The 14128-nt window shown below is 45.3% G+C and overlaps 1 protein-coding gene across 2 annotated transcripts in view; it reads left to right on the top strand.

Moving 5' to 3' along the window:
* Positions 1 to 14128, top strand: part of LOC110486541 (netrin-1) — a 44952-nt gene that overhangs the window by 12207 nt on the left and 18617 nt on the right. The window lies entirely within an intron of this gene.

Raw genomic sequence — 14128 nt, forward strand, 5'->3', positions numbered from 1 at the left:
CTCAATGTCCATGTTCAAATCACAATGAACACAGTGGCCAGTAGCTTCAGAAGGGTTTCCTCTCCGTATCTCAGGGAATTGCATAAATTACACCAAACCCTTAAAGTTAACATGTCGTATACACACTGCATTCCAGTTTAAATTACACCCACAATGATCATTAACTAGCCTTGGTTGACTTTTAAGCTTATTTTATTGTTTCATTCTAGGTTTGGCTTCTCACCTAAGAGCAGTTTCTTTAATGACGCTAAGTTTGTCTTGGTCTCCAATCACTCACAACTGACAGACAAATCAACATAACAAGCCTGTAGCATATAGTGTTACAGTGAAACACATATTGGAACTGTCTGATCTGAATAAGTCATTGTGAACAGCCAGACAGTTCTGTGATATCTTATCTGGAGACAAGTTGATAATTCTGACCTAAGTGAAAGTGGCAGAAATGACAGACATCAATGTGATGTAAGTCTATGTGAAATGTATTGGATTAAACTGGATCTGACAGTGATTTGAACCAGACGGTTAAAACGTAAAGGTTAGATTGGTGTATTTTCTATCTGGCTCAGGACGTAGTTACTGTAGGTTCATTGGGTTCCCTAAGATAACAATACGTTGGCGTGCAGAAGGAGGAACCCTGCCTTTTCCTCTCCAGACCAATTCCATCTCCTGAAAGCCACCTAGCAACCAGAACAAACTTTGGGACTTTGGTGAAATTAGTATGAAATAACACAACTCACAATGACTTCTCAGTGTTTCCACGAAAACAACCATTAACAATTATTCCATAACATTTTCTTTTCTCTCGCCAGAATGGAACTGCTCAGTCCCTTTTCCCAAGGCAAGCTGGGAAAAGTGCTAAAACATTTCCTCATTTATCTCACATTATGAGCTTTCCACCTGTTTTGATTAATAGAGAAAGCTTAACAAGCCATGAAAAGGAAAGCCTCCAACAACACTGGGATAAGGACCTTTAATGATCCTCTGATTATTGAGAAATAAAATGGCTGGCCTGACACAATCGAAAACACAAAACATATTTGAGAGAGATTTTAACATCGGGAGTTTGCATGGTTATAAATGAGCCCATGGAGAGAAGGGGAGAAAAGCCCAATAAACATGTCAGGGTTACGATGGATCATCGTTTATGATTTACAGCACAGTGAATTTCTGCTCGCTCGCTACCCACCACGGGGGAGACAGTGTGGAGGGCGCGTGTGGCAGAACGCTAAAAAAATCCTCCCCGCGCTGTGGGGAGGATTGGACTGGAGCCCACCGCACCGCAGCCCCTCAAAATCCCAGAGTGCCGGGCCTCCCGGGTGGCGCAGTGGTTAAGGGCGCTGTACTGCAGCGCCAGCTGTGCCATCAGAGTCCTGGGTTCGCGCCCAGGCTCTGTCGTAACCGGCCGCGACCGGGAGGTCCGTGGGGCGACGCACAATTGGCCTAGCGTCGCCCGGGTTAGGGAGGGCTTGGTCGGTAGGGGTGTCCTTGTCTCATCGCGACACCAGCGACTCCTGTGGTGGGCTGGGCGCAGTGTACGCTAGCCAAGGTGGCCAGGTGCACGGTGTTTCCTCCGGCGCATTGGTGCGGCTGGCTTCCGGGTTGGATGTGCGCTGTGTTAAAGAAGCAGCGGCTTGGTTGGTTGTGTATCGGAGGACGTATGACTTTCAACCTTCGTCTCTCCCGAGCCCGTACGGGAGTTGTAGCGATGAGACAAGATAGTAGCTACTACAACAATTGGATACTATGAAATTGGGGAGAAAAAGGGGTAAAATTAAAAAATATTTAAAAAAATCCCAGAGTGCCCAGGGCAGGAGATGTTCACTGCAAGCTTTCCAGTATATCTCCTCTGGTCTGGAGACTGAATGAATGAGAGACTCCCCTCTGACCACACCAGAGCCTGTTTACATTCTGATCGCTGACACCTCCAGCCTCAGGACATGGAAGAAGAAGAAAGGTGAAAGGGACCTAAGCCAGGGTATGACAGAGGCTGTGTGTAGATGTTGTATTCATGGATGTGCAGAATTAATTAATCTCCTGATCTGCATTGGCTGTTGTGGACCTTCTTTGCCCCCCTCTATGTCATGCCCACCTCACCACTACCTGAAGTTATTTTCACGCCCAGTAAATTACCCTGACGAAAGGTCCCCACTGTGGAGCTGCTGCATTCCAATAAAGCAGCGTGGAGGCTTGTTAACATCCACCAAGGACAGGGAAATCATGGGGGGAGGAATGGAAGACAATGAAGGATGATGACATCTGCACCAGGAGAGGGTCTCTCCCTGGACCATGACCGCATGGATCTCAGAAGGAAAGTCTCAGAGATGAGATGAGGAGTGGATGAGCTATAATGCCGCACATCTGTTGAACTGCCTGTCTAAAACCTGTGTATCGTCAGCATTGCACTAATCATTTCATGATCTTGACTCAGAAATAGTAAATTAACTAAATTATGTGACTGACCTGTGACCATATACATATATATATTGTGCTGCGTTGGGCCTGGTGTAGTGGATGTTGCTATACACATTTAGAGTAATCAAGAAGAACTTGAGCCGTACCTCTCATCAACTGACCATTGTGAAAGTTCAGGAAGAGTGTAAACTTTGCTTATTGAGCTTAGTAAGCAAGGATTTTACATCACCTCTCTCATAAACTCAAAGAAATAAACCTGGGGAAGGAAAGGAACAGCCTCCCTGTCAGTTGGTTTCTTCACTTACACACTGGATGTAATACAGTACAGTTATGAAAATAAACACCTACGCAGACAAAATATAGACAAATAAACCAGAAATTATTTATAAGATGATTACATCACCTATATTTTATTTAACTAGGCAAGTCAGTTAAGAACAAATTCTTATTTACAATGACGGCCTACCCCGGCCAAACCCGGACGATGCTGGGCCAATTGTGCACCGCCCTATGGGACTCCCAATCACGGCCGGTTGCGATTCAGCCTGGAATTGAACCAGGGTCTGCAGTGACGCCCCTAGCACTGAGATGCAGTGCCTTAGACCGCTGCGCCAGCACTGAGGTACATTTCATGCTGGTGTGTTTCCTCACTGGTGCTGTACAGTACATAGGCTAAAGAGGAAATGCACCCCAGACGACCCGTCAAACCGACATCCCCCCCACCCCCCCCATATACACTTGTTTATTTTCTCCCACCGCCCAGCAGCTCATGACACCACAGGATGCTCTGCCACTAGCACGTCAGCCTGATACTTTAATTGGAAATGTTATAGGCCAATGTTTTCCCACATTGACCGCCCAGGCAGCAGCAGAGTTCACATAAGTCACAATTACCCTTAGTGCGGCCGCTAACATCTAATGCACACGCTAAGTCTTAGCGACCTTTATCATTCATAAATAGCTCCCCGGAGGTGATGAGGACTCCTGACCGTGGGGACCTGGAGTGTTTAAATAGAGCGTGACTCATTCAGACCAGAGGCCATGAGAACAGGTCTGTGGATTGGGAGAGTAGCAGTTTGATTGGGCTCTGTTTGATAGCGAGATCATTTCCACTGAGGTGTTCTCCTGCCTGCTCTCGTCCTGTTCCCAGCCCTGTGCAGGCAGGATAAATGGACTGAGATATGTTGCTCATTATATATTATTATTCACAAGACATGGTGTATTATCACTGGCACCACAACTAGTTGTTGAGGGGAGGGAGCAGAGCTCTCTGGCTATTACTGATTGCACAATTATATCATTTTGCTGTTCCATAGTGTCAGGTCTTTTTTTCTTGTAGTTAAGGGTTAAGGGTTGTGATACAAATCAAATCAAATCAAATGTATTTGTATAGCCCTTCGTACATCAGCTGATATCTCAAAGTGCTGTACAGAAACCCAGCCTAAAACCCCAAACAGCAAGCAATGCAGGTGTAGAAGCACGGTGGCTAGGAAAAACTCCCCAGAAAGACCAAAACCTAGGAGGAACCAGGCTATGTGGGGTGGCCAGTGGGGTGGCCAGTTCTCTTCTTGCTGTGCCGGGTGGAGATTATAACAGAACATGGCCAAGATGTTCAAATGTTCATAAATGACCAGCATGGTCAAATAATAATAATCACAGGCAGAACAGTTGAAACTGGAGCAGCAGCACGGCCAGGTGGACTGGGGACAGCAAGGAGTCATCATGCAGGGTAGTCCTGAGGCATGGTCCTAGGGCTCAGGTCCTCCGAGAGAGAGAAAGAAAGAGAGAATTAGAGAGAGCATACTTAAATTCACACAGGACACCAGATAGGACAGGAGAAGTACTCCAGATATAACAAACTGACCCTAGCCCCCGACACATAAACTACTGCAGCATAAATACTGGAGGTTGAGACAGGAGGGGTCAGGAGACACTGTGGCCCCATCCGATGACACCCCCGGACAGGGCCAAACAGGAAGGATATAACCCCACCCACTTTGCCAAAGCACAGCCCCCACACCACTAGAGGGATATCTTCAACCACCAACTTACCATCCTGAGACAAGGCCGAGTATAGCCCACAAAGATCTCCACCACGGCACAACCCAAGGGGGGGCGCCAACCCAGACATGAAGATCACATCAGTGACTCAACCCACTCAAGTGACGTACCCCTCCTAGGGACAGTATGAAAGAGCCCTAGTAAGCCAGTGACTCAGCCCCTGTAATAGGGTTAGAGGCAGAGAATCCCAGTGGAAAGAGGGGAACCGGCCAGGCAGAGACAGCAAGGGCGGTTCGTTGCTCCAGAGCCTTTCCGTTCACCTTCACACTCCTGGGCCAGACTACACTCAATCATATGACCCACTGAAGAGATGAGTCTTCAGTAAAGACTTAAAGGTTGAGACCGAGTTTGCGTCTCTCACATGGGTAGGCAGACCATTCCATAAAAATGGAGCTCTATAGGAGAAAGCCCTGCCTCCAGCTGTTTTCTTAGAAATTCTAGGGACAATTAGGAGGCCTGCGTCTTGTGACCGTAGCGTACGTGTAGGTATGTACGGCAGGACCAAATCAGAGAGATAGGTAGGAGCAAGCTTTGTAGGTTAGCAGTAAAACCTTGAAATCAGCCCTTGCCTTGACAGGAAGCCAGTGTAGGGAGGCTAGCACTGGAGTAATATGATCAAATTTTTTGGTTCTCGTCAGGATTCTAGCAGCCGTATTTAGCACTAACTGAAGTTTATTTAGTGCTTTATCCGGCTTTATACAGATTAGTCTCTGTGGGTTCATGTGTAGATGATGTGCGGTTCCACCTGAGCTATTCTAAAAGGACAAGGCGGCATACCATACAGTAGCTATGCCTTTTTAACTGATAACACGAGCAAAGGAGTACTTGGGAAAGATGGCTGACACAAACATTATCATTGAGATCAACAATGGTTTTTGAGAGGCTTCCAATGAACTCTCAGACAACATGGATTCAACCCCAACTTCTCCATGGTTATGACATCTTGTGTGCAGTAGACTGGCATCGTTTAGGCCAATTAACAACTGGTTTTGACAGTGGCACCAGTCACCACCCATCAAACTGGATACATTAGCATTCACTAATGTTACATTAGATTAGCTAATGTTATGCTCAGAACAGGAGAAACACGGTTTAATTCTGCCTTCGTTCTTAAAGCACGGCTTGGCCTGACATTGGGTGGCTGTTTTTGTTGAGACGCCACGTGCCCGGTCGCCAGGCAACCGCTCTGTTTTACGAGGAGTTACTCACACAAAAGCAGGGGAGGCCTGATTGCTCAGCTAATTGATCTCCGCCAGAGATCACAGAGCTGCGCTCGTAAAAAGAGAGCGCTCCCCATGACATCACTGCGTAGCGAGGCGGAGGGGAGATGCCTTCCCAAACTGCCTCTGTGTGAGAGAGAGCCCACAGGGAGAGAGGGGTAGGGTGTCCCACTGAGATGGGGAGCAGGGAGCGAACACACACACTGCTATTAAACCTGCGTTAGTAGTGGGAAATGGGAGCCCATTAGGGAGGCTTTGTTGTTGCTAAACACGGCCACAGGGGTTGGTGGTGTAAAGGAGATCCTATTAGTCCTCAGGCACACAGTGCTGCTCAACATACTTCACTTCTGACATTTTGCTGCCAGGCCAAAGGGCCTTTACAAAGGAGTTTTCTGGAACATAGAAATTACCAGGCCAAAGGGCCTTTATAAAGGAGTTTTCTGGAACATAGAAATTACCAGGTCAAAGGGCCTTTATAAAGGAGTTTTCTGGAACATAGAAATTACCAGGTCAAAGGGCCTTTATAAAGGAGTTTTCTGGAACATAGAAATGACCAGGTCAAAGGGCCTTTATAAAGGAGTTTTCTGGAACATAGAAATTACCAGGTCAAAGGGCCTTTATAAAGGATTTTTCTGGAACATAGAAATTTGGGCCACTTGATCTAGGATATATAGGACAAGTGTTTTTCAGACTTTCAGTAAAACACAATGTACAGTCATTTAGAGTGCACGTTCTCATTATGGTACACTATCATAGTCAGGGTCTTTCATGGTGTTATAAACATTAAACATTTGTGTTGTACTATACCGCAAAGTTTAGGCAGTCTGATTCTTTTCATGACCATTTAGCGGCTCCTGAAGTTTACGTTTACCTTCAGTAGCAGGTCTTTAACATTCTTCGTGTTGTATTCTCTTGGCAAGAGTGATAGCTTAAAGCTGGAAGGTTATCCTTGGGAGTTTTCCCTATAAGCTTACACTCTGACTTGGTTTAAGGCAAGCAGTTACTGATAAAATCAGCATTTACCTTTCGGAAGACTCAAATGGGCTAAGCGTTTTGACCCATGCATTGGCCTTTGACATAAGAGGATGCTTGGGTCCTTGGGTTGAATGGAAAAGCATCAGAATCAAACACCATTTCATAACACAGAAATACATTTCATTAGCCTGGCTTATCTCTTCCATCTTCCATCTCAGGGCACAAAGTGCACTCTTGTGTGCTTTGGCAGGTCTTTAAAGGTTAAAGGTGAGCTGAGTGATTGATCATCATGTCTCACTCAGTGCTGTCATGATAATCAAGCACAAGCCATAGCCCCCCAGGGATTAGACATGTTGCCACTAATTGGCCATCCTAATGACTTTAGTTTGATAACATCTCTGTAGTAAAATCAGGCCACCTGGGCTCAACTGCTTCCATCATCTCTACCCTTTACGCCAACCATGTCGAAGTGTGAAAAATAATTGTGTTGGTCAATATGCAGTATTTCCAGGAACTGACCATTAACTGTCACTGTGGCAGACCCTCTTGTCCAGTTCTTCCATGTTCTTCATGGATGAGCAATATTTCCATCAATGCCTGTGTGCATTCCTTCTAAAAGAGAGAGCTACTGAATGCCGAGTGTCAGTGGTATGGTGTGAGGGGCCACTAAGGGGGACAATGCAGATGTTGGACCTTCCAGCGTAGAGAGGTCAGAGTTTCCATTCCGTTCCTATAGCTGAGGAAGGAACTGAGACAGGTGCTGCTTCCACTGCAGATGAACCCCAGCCCCAGGGTTGTTCATCACTGCATCCTGTTTAAACCTCCTCCCTCACCGCCTCCAATGTGTGTCTCAATAAAAACAAATCACACATGCTAAAAGACCTTGTGTTGAAACAGTTGTCTGTCTCAACCTGTCAGCTCTGCTCAGACGGAGTCTTTATACGCTCTTTATCTGCACTCTCGCTTGTTTATTTATATGTTAGCATTACGCCGAGGTGACGGGTTGCTATGGAAGAACATCAGGGCCGTTGGCTGAATCAGTCCTCCCATTATGAGAAGGTTCCATTTTTTTTCATACTGTTTCTGTCTTTTCACCCCAGCTCAAGTCATCAAAAGCATTCCGGAAACTCGTAAAATGATTCATCATCTGGATAGCTCGTTCCAAAAGGCCTTTGTTGTTTTTTCTCCCTCATCAAAATAGCAGCTGCTCCAGCAATGTGCAATCGAAATATTTATTGTAGGAAAATGTTGAGTATGTCTGGGGCTTGAAGCTAAGAGCATATGGGTGACTGATCTAACGGGAGTGCCCCACAGAAGACGTTCAGGGGCGTTTGTACCATTAAAGTCACGCAGTATGTATCAACAGCCCAGATGCACAGTTGGATCTTAATTCTGTGACAAATCCCTTGGTCCACAGAAATGGAGGCAAATTACAAGTAGTGTTTCGAGGCATGTCTGCTGATTTTTGCATGTTTTTGGCACCAAAATGTATAATATATGCGTTTCTCTATTAAACCAGATATTTGTGACAATGATGTATTAGAACTTCATAAGAGTAATGTAGGAGTGATTTTCAGCCGGTTGTGATGGCAACATATTGTATCATCCACTTAAAGCCATTGCTATAATTCTTAATGAGCCAAACAGTGACTTCCATGTCCCTCACATTGATGCCGATATGCTGTAATACCATAGGTTCTCATCCTTAATAAAACATAACCATTGATTCATTATGCTTTCATAAGTCAGGCATGCTATTAGTCACTTGTCATTTTTATTGATTAAGTTAAATAGTTACTTGACTTAACTATGACTTCATATATTACATTGCGATTTGGATATTTTGGGGGGAATGAGTGGGAACACTGATTTCATAAGTGCTTTATGAATGTTAATGAATAATTGTGACTCATTTTCTGAAGCTTCACCCACACACCAGGCAGGTGTTATGCAAGTATTATGCAGGCATCATGTAGGCTCTGTAACAAGCACTTTGAATGAAATGTCACAAGTTTATTTTACTCTAATTTCAACTAAAACCGTTTATTGGTCTAACTTCACATGATCCCAGGATTTGTTTTACCAGCACATTGAAACAAATGCTGTTTAACAAACTGCATAGGTCATAAAATGTCCTATAAACATGTGCAAAGTATATACAGTGCCTTGCGAAAGTATTCGGCCCCCTTGAACTTTGCGACCTTTTGCCACATTTCAGGCTTCAAACATAAAGATATAAAACTGTATTTTTTTGTGAAGAATCAACAACAAGTGGGACACAATCATGAAGTGGAACAACATTTATTGGATATTTCAAACTTTTTTAACAAATCAAAAACTGAAAAATTGGGCGTGCAAAATTATTCAGCCCCCTTAAGTTAAAACTTTGTAGCGCCACCTTTTGCTGCGATTACAGCTGTAAGTCGCTTGGGGTATGTCTCTATCAGTTTTGCACATCCATAAAGGCCAGATTTGTGCAATATACGACTGATTGTTGTCCTATGGACAGAGTCTCCCACCTCAGCTGTAGATCTCTGCAGTTCATCCAGAGTGATCATGGGCCTCTCTTCTCCTTGTATGAGCTGAAAGTTTAGAGGGACGGCCAGGTCTTGGTAGATTTGCAGTGGTCTGATACTCCTTCCATTTCAATATTATCGCTTGCACAGTGCTCCTTGGGATGTTTAAAGCTTGGGAAATCTTTTTGTATCCAAATCCGGCTTTAAACTTCTTCACAACAGTATCTCGGACCTGCCTGGTGTGTTCCTTGTTCTTCATGATGCTCTCTGCGCTTTTAACGGACCTCTGAGACTATCACAGTGCAGGTGCATTTATACGGAGACTTGATTACACACAGGTGGATTGTATTTATCATCATTAGTCATTTAGGTCAACATTGGATCATTCAGAGATCCTCACTGAACTTCTGGAGAGAGTTTGCTGCACTGAAAGTAAAGGGGCTGAATAATTTTGCACGCCCAATTTTTCAGTTTTTGATTTGTTAAAAAAGTTTGAAATATCCAATAAATCGTTCCACTTCATGATTGTGTCCCACTTGTTGTTGATTCTTCACAAAAAAATACAGTTTTATATCGTTATGTTTGAAGCCTGAAATGTGGCAAAAGGTCACAAAGTTCAAGGGGGCCGAATACTTTCGCAAGGCACTGTACCTATTCTAATTGGGAAATCACTAGGTTCCTTAGGTCATGGCCAAACAAGACTTCAATAAACCAGACTTCAATAAACAAGACTTAAATCTCTGAGTCTGTAGTCTCTCACAGTTAGACCTGATGCCCAGCCACCGCACCGGGAGGTTTACAGTAACCAATGTGGTAGTCTCTCACAGTTAGACCTGATGCACAGCCACCGCACCAGGAGGTTTACAGTAACCAATGTGGTAGTTTCTCACAATTCGACCTGATGCACAGCCACCGCACCAGGAGGTTTACAGTAACCAATGTGGTAGTTTCTCAGAATTCGACCTGATGCCCAGCCACCGCACCGGGAGGTTTACAGTAATCAATGTGGTAGTTTCTCACAATTCGACCTGATGCACAGCCAAACCCATCGCTCAGAAATATCAACCTATTAAAATCAAGTGTTGTCATGGGAATACGGCATTCATAAACATAAGGAACACCTATGTGAGAATGCTGTTCATTGACTACAGCTCAGCATTCAAGACCATAGTGCCCACAAAGCTCATCACTAAGCTAAGGACCCTGGGATTAAACACCTCCCTCTGCAACTGGATCCTGGACTTCCTGACAGGCCGCCCCCAGGTGGTAAGGATAGGCAACAACACGTTTGCCGCGCTGATCCTCAACACTGGGGCCCCTCAGGGGTGTGTACTTAGTCCCCTCCTGTACTCCCTGTTCACCCACGACTGCGTGGCCAAACACAACTCCAACACCATCGTTTGCTGACGACACAACAGTGGCCTGATCACCGACAACGATGAGACAGCCTATAGGGAGGAGGTCAGAGAACTGGCAGTGTGGTGACAGGACAACAACCTCTCCCTCAACGTGAGCAAGACAAAGGAGCTGATCGTGAACTACAGGAAAAGGCGGGCCGAACAGGCCCCCATTAACATCAACAGGGCTGTAGTGGAGCAGGTCGAGAGTTTCAAGTTCCTTGGTGTCCACATCACCAACAAACTATCATGGTCCAAACACACCAAGACAGTCGTGAAGAGGGCACGACAAAACCTATTCCCCCGTAGGAGACTGAAAAGATTTGGCATGGGTCCCCAGATCCTCAAACAGTTCTACAGCTGCACCATCGAGAGCATCCTGACCGGTTGCATAACGGCCTGGTAAGGCAACTGCTCGGCATCTGACCATAAGGAGTTACAGAGGGTAGTACGTACAGCCCAGTACATCACTGGGGCCAAGCTTCCTGCCATCCAGGATCTGTATAATAGGTGGTGTCAGAGGAAAGCCCAAATTAATTATCATAGACTCCAGTCACCCAAGACTGTTTTCTCTGCTACCACACGGCAAGCGATACCGGAGCACCAAGTCTAGGAACAAAAGACTCCTTAATAGCTTCTACACCCAAGCCATAAGACTGCTGAACAATTAATCAAATGGCTTCTGGACTATTTACAATGACACACCCTTTTAACTCTTTCTTGAACTGCACTGTTAGTTAAGGGCCTGTAAGTAAGCATTTCACGGTAAGGTCTACACTTGTTGTTTTCGGCGCGTGACAAATAAAGTTTGATTTGATTTGGATACCTCGGAGAAAATGTGACAGGTATATGAATCTGCTCAGGGCACTGATGTTGTGTTTTCCTCAGATCACTGACAGGGTGAGGATGAGAGGCTTGTTTGGCTTGGCACACAGCATCCTCTCATAATATGGGCCACTATCATTATGGGCCTTCACTTACTGAGGGACTAATTGATCCCGGATAAACAATAATTCACTGGAATTCCTTTCCTCTTCATCCTTGAACAAGCACAGCATTCCACTCAATACAAATCACACAACTCCTCTGTCTGCGGCCTAGGAACACAGGCAGCCGTGTACACAGAGTGTTTGGTTAACATCAGACACCTGGTGACAAGTAGGTTATGTGTGTCTGTGGCAGGGAGGTGCTGAGTCCCTGCAACAATCCAGAACCTGCTATCAATACAGGGCATGTATGGCCTTGAGATTCTCTCACAGAACACAGAATATTAATCCACCTACAGCGAGCTGTGGGATGACTCATCATGTCAGCGTCTCACACCTACCATGTCCTTCACTATGCAGTATTACAACAGTATTACAAAATAAATAGATTGAAATGGTGTACCTCTAAGTATGTTCTACAATGCTTCGAATAACAACAAAAAGGCCCTACGTGTAGCCTACACTGCCAGGTAGGTAGCCACTGTTACGATCTCTATTATTGATGTGAAACTACAGAAATCACATTTCCTCCTGTAATTGGACAAAATGCACGTTCTTATTGAACACATATTGAAAACTAGGGAGATTTTTGTTTGTTTCTTCACTTGTTGTTTTGTTGTCAGGCTTCCCAGTTGTAAACACAACAGTGTGTGTGATAGATGCTGTGAGGGATATTTTGGGCCGGCTGGTCTAAATATAGCTTATCGGTACTTGAGGCCTTGGCACTGAGGGACAATTAGCGGAGTGATTGGAGAGCCGGCCAGGGAAGTGTGTATGAGATAGCACAGAGCTCATTAGGAGAGGCTGGGGAAGTGTGTATGAGATAGCACAGCGCTCATTAGGAGAGGCCAGGGAAGTGTGTATGAGATAGCACAGCGCTCATTAGGAGAGGCCAGGGAAGTGTGTATGAGATAGCACAGCGCTCATTAGGAGAGGCCGGGGAAGTGTGTATGAGATAGCACAGCGCTCATTAGGAGAGGCCAGGGAAGTGTGTATGAGATAGCACAGCGCTCATTAGGAGAGGCCAGGGAAGTGTGTATGAGATAGCACAGCTCTCATTAGGAGAGGCTGGGGAAGTGTGTATGAGATAGCACATGTCTCATTAGGAGAGGCTGGGGAAAGCCAAGGAGATAACGCTTATTAATCACATGATGCAGACATTCTCTCACACACACATAGACACCACACACAGTGGGTCACACACAGGCTGAAGCAGTATTGTATATACACAGACCGCACAAAGATGTGCTGCTTGTCAAAGTAATAGGAGATTTGGCCTATATTGCATGCAGAATGCATGTGCCCAGATACTTACCTGGTATTTCTTATCTCTCAACTTTCATCTGGCTCACTGTGAAGATTAAAGTTACAGTACCAGCATACAGGTAACTGACAAAATAAAGGAAACACTTGAGTAAATGAGGGGTACCAAGTATATTGAAAGCAGGTGCTTCCACACAGGTGTGGTTCCTGAGTTTATTAAGCAATTAACGTCTCATGCATAACGTCTCATGCTCATGTTTAAAAAGCCCACTTACCCATTATTTTGGTTACCATGGCTAGAAGAAGAGATCTCAGTGACTTTAAAAGAGGGGTCCCAAATGAGCATGGGGCTTTTAAAGTGTGTGTGTGTGTGTGTGTGTGTGTGTGTGTGTGTGTGTGTGTGTGTCTCTCAGTCACCAGATCTCAACCCAATTGAACACTTACAGGCGGTTCTGGAGAGGCGTCTGAGATGCGTTTTCCACCACCGTCAACAGAAACCCAAAGGATGGAATTTCTGGTGGAAGAAAAGTGTATCCCTCCAATAGAGTTCCAGACACTTGTAGAATATCTATCTGTTCTGGTGGCTCAATGCCCTTGACACTTTATGTTGGTGTTTCCTTTATTTGGGCATTTATCTGTAGGATGTTTTCCTCTGGTTAGAACACTAAGAGCATTCCATTCCATTTCCCATTCATAAAAAATCCCATTACATTTGTACTCACACGTCCACCTAAAGTGGAGATAACATCTGGGATAAGAAGGCGGTAAAGAGCAAGGGGGAGAGAGAGGGAAGGGAGGGGGGATAGAGAAGGAGGGAGGGAGCACGCTTCAAAGCTCCGGGGATCTGGTGTTCTCTGAGTGTGCTGATCGGCCCTGGTGTTTGAGGTGTGATAAGCCCATGACAGCTGCCAAACACCTCGGTTTGTGTGTGACTGTGTGCGTTTAAGACCCAATTTAGAGGAAGCGGCTCTGAATCCCACCCACCTGGCAACCCTGGTCCCCAATGGCAGGTGTGAGTTGGTTGGTACGTGACTGGGAGCGCTGATGAACGTGTAGCAAATGTGCCCTTATCGCTCAGATCTTGTAACTATAACCTTAAGGCAGGGTGCACTGATGGAGAGATTATCCACAAATAACAAACCATGCGGGCTTCTCCTCCTCCAGCCCTATCACAGCAGTACGTGCCTGGATGAGACTAAAACAAAAAAAGCTCAAATGCAAGCCAAAAAAATGGAAGTTCTTTCACAGTGCTTTGGAAGAGAATATCACTAGAGCAGAGGTGGAAAGTCCACCCTGGC

This window comes from Oncorhynchus mykiss, chromosome 13 (genome assembly GCF_013265735.2).
Source record: "Oncorhynchus mykiss isolate Arlee chromosome 13, USDA_OmykA_1.1, whole genome shotgun sequence".
NCBI lineage: Eukaryota > Metazoa > Chordata > Actinopteri > Salmoniformes > Salmonidae > Oncorhynchus > Oncorhynchus mykiss.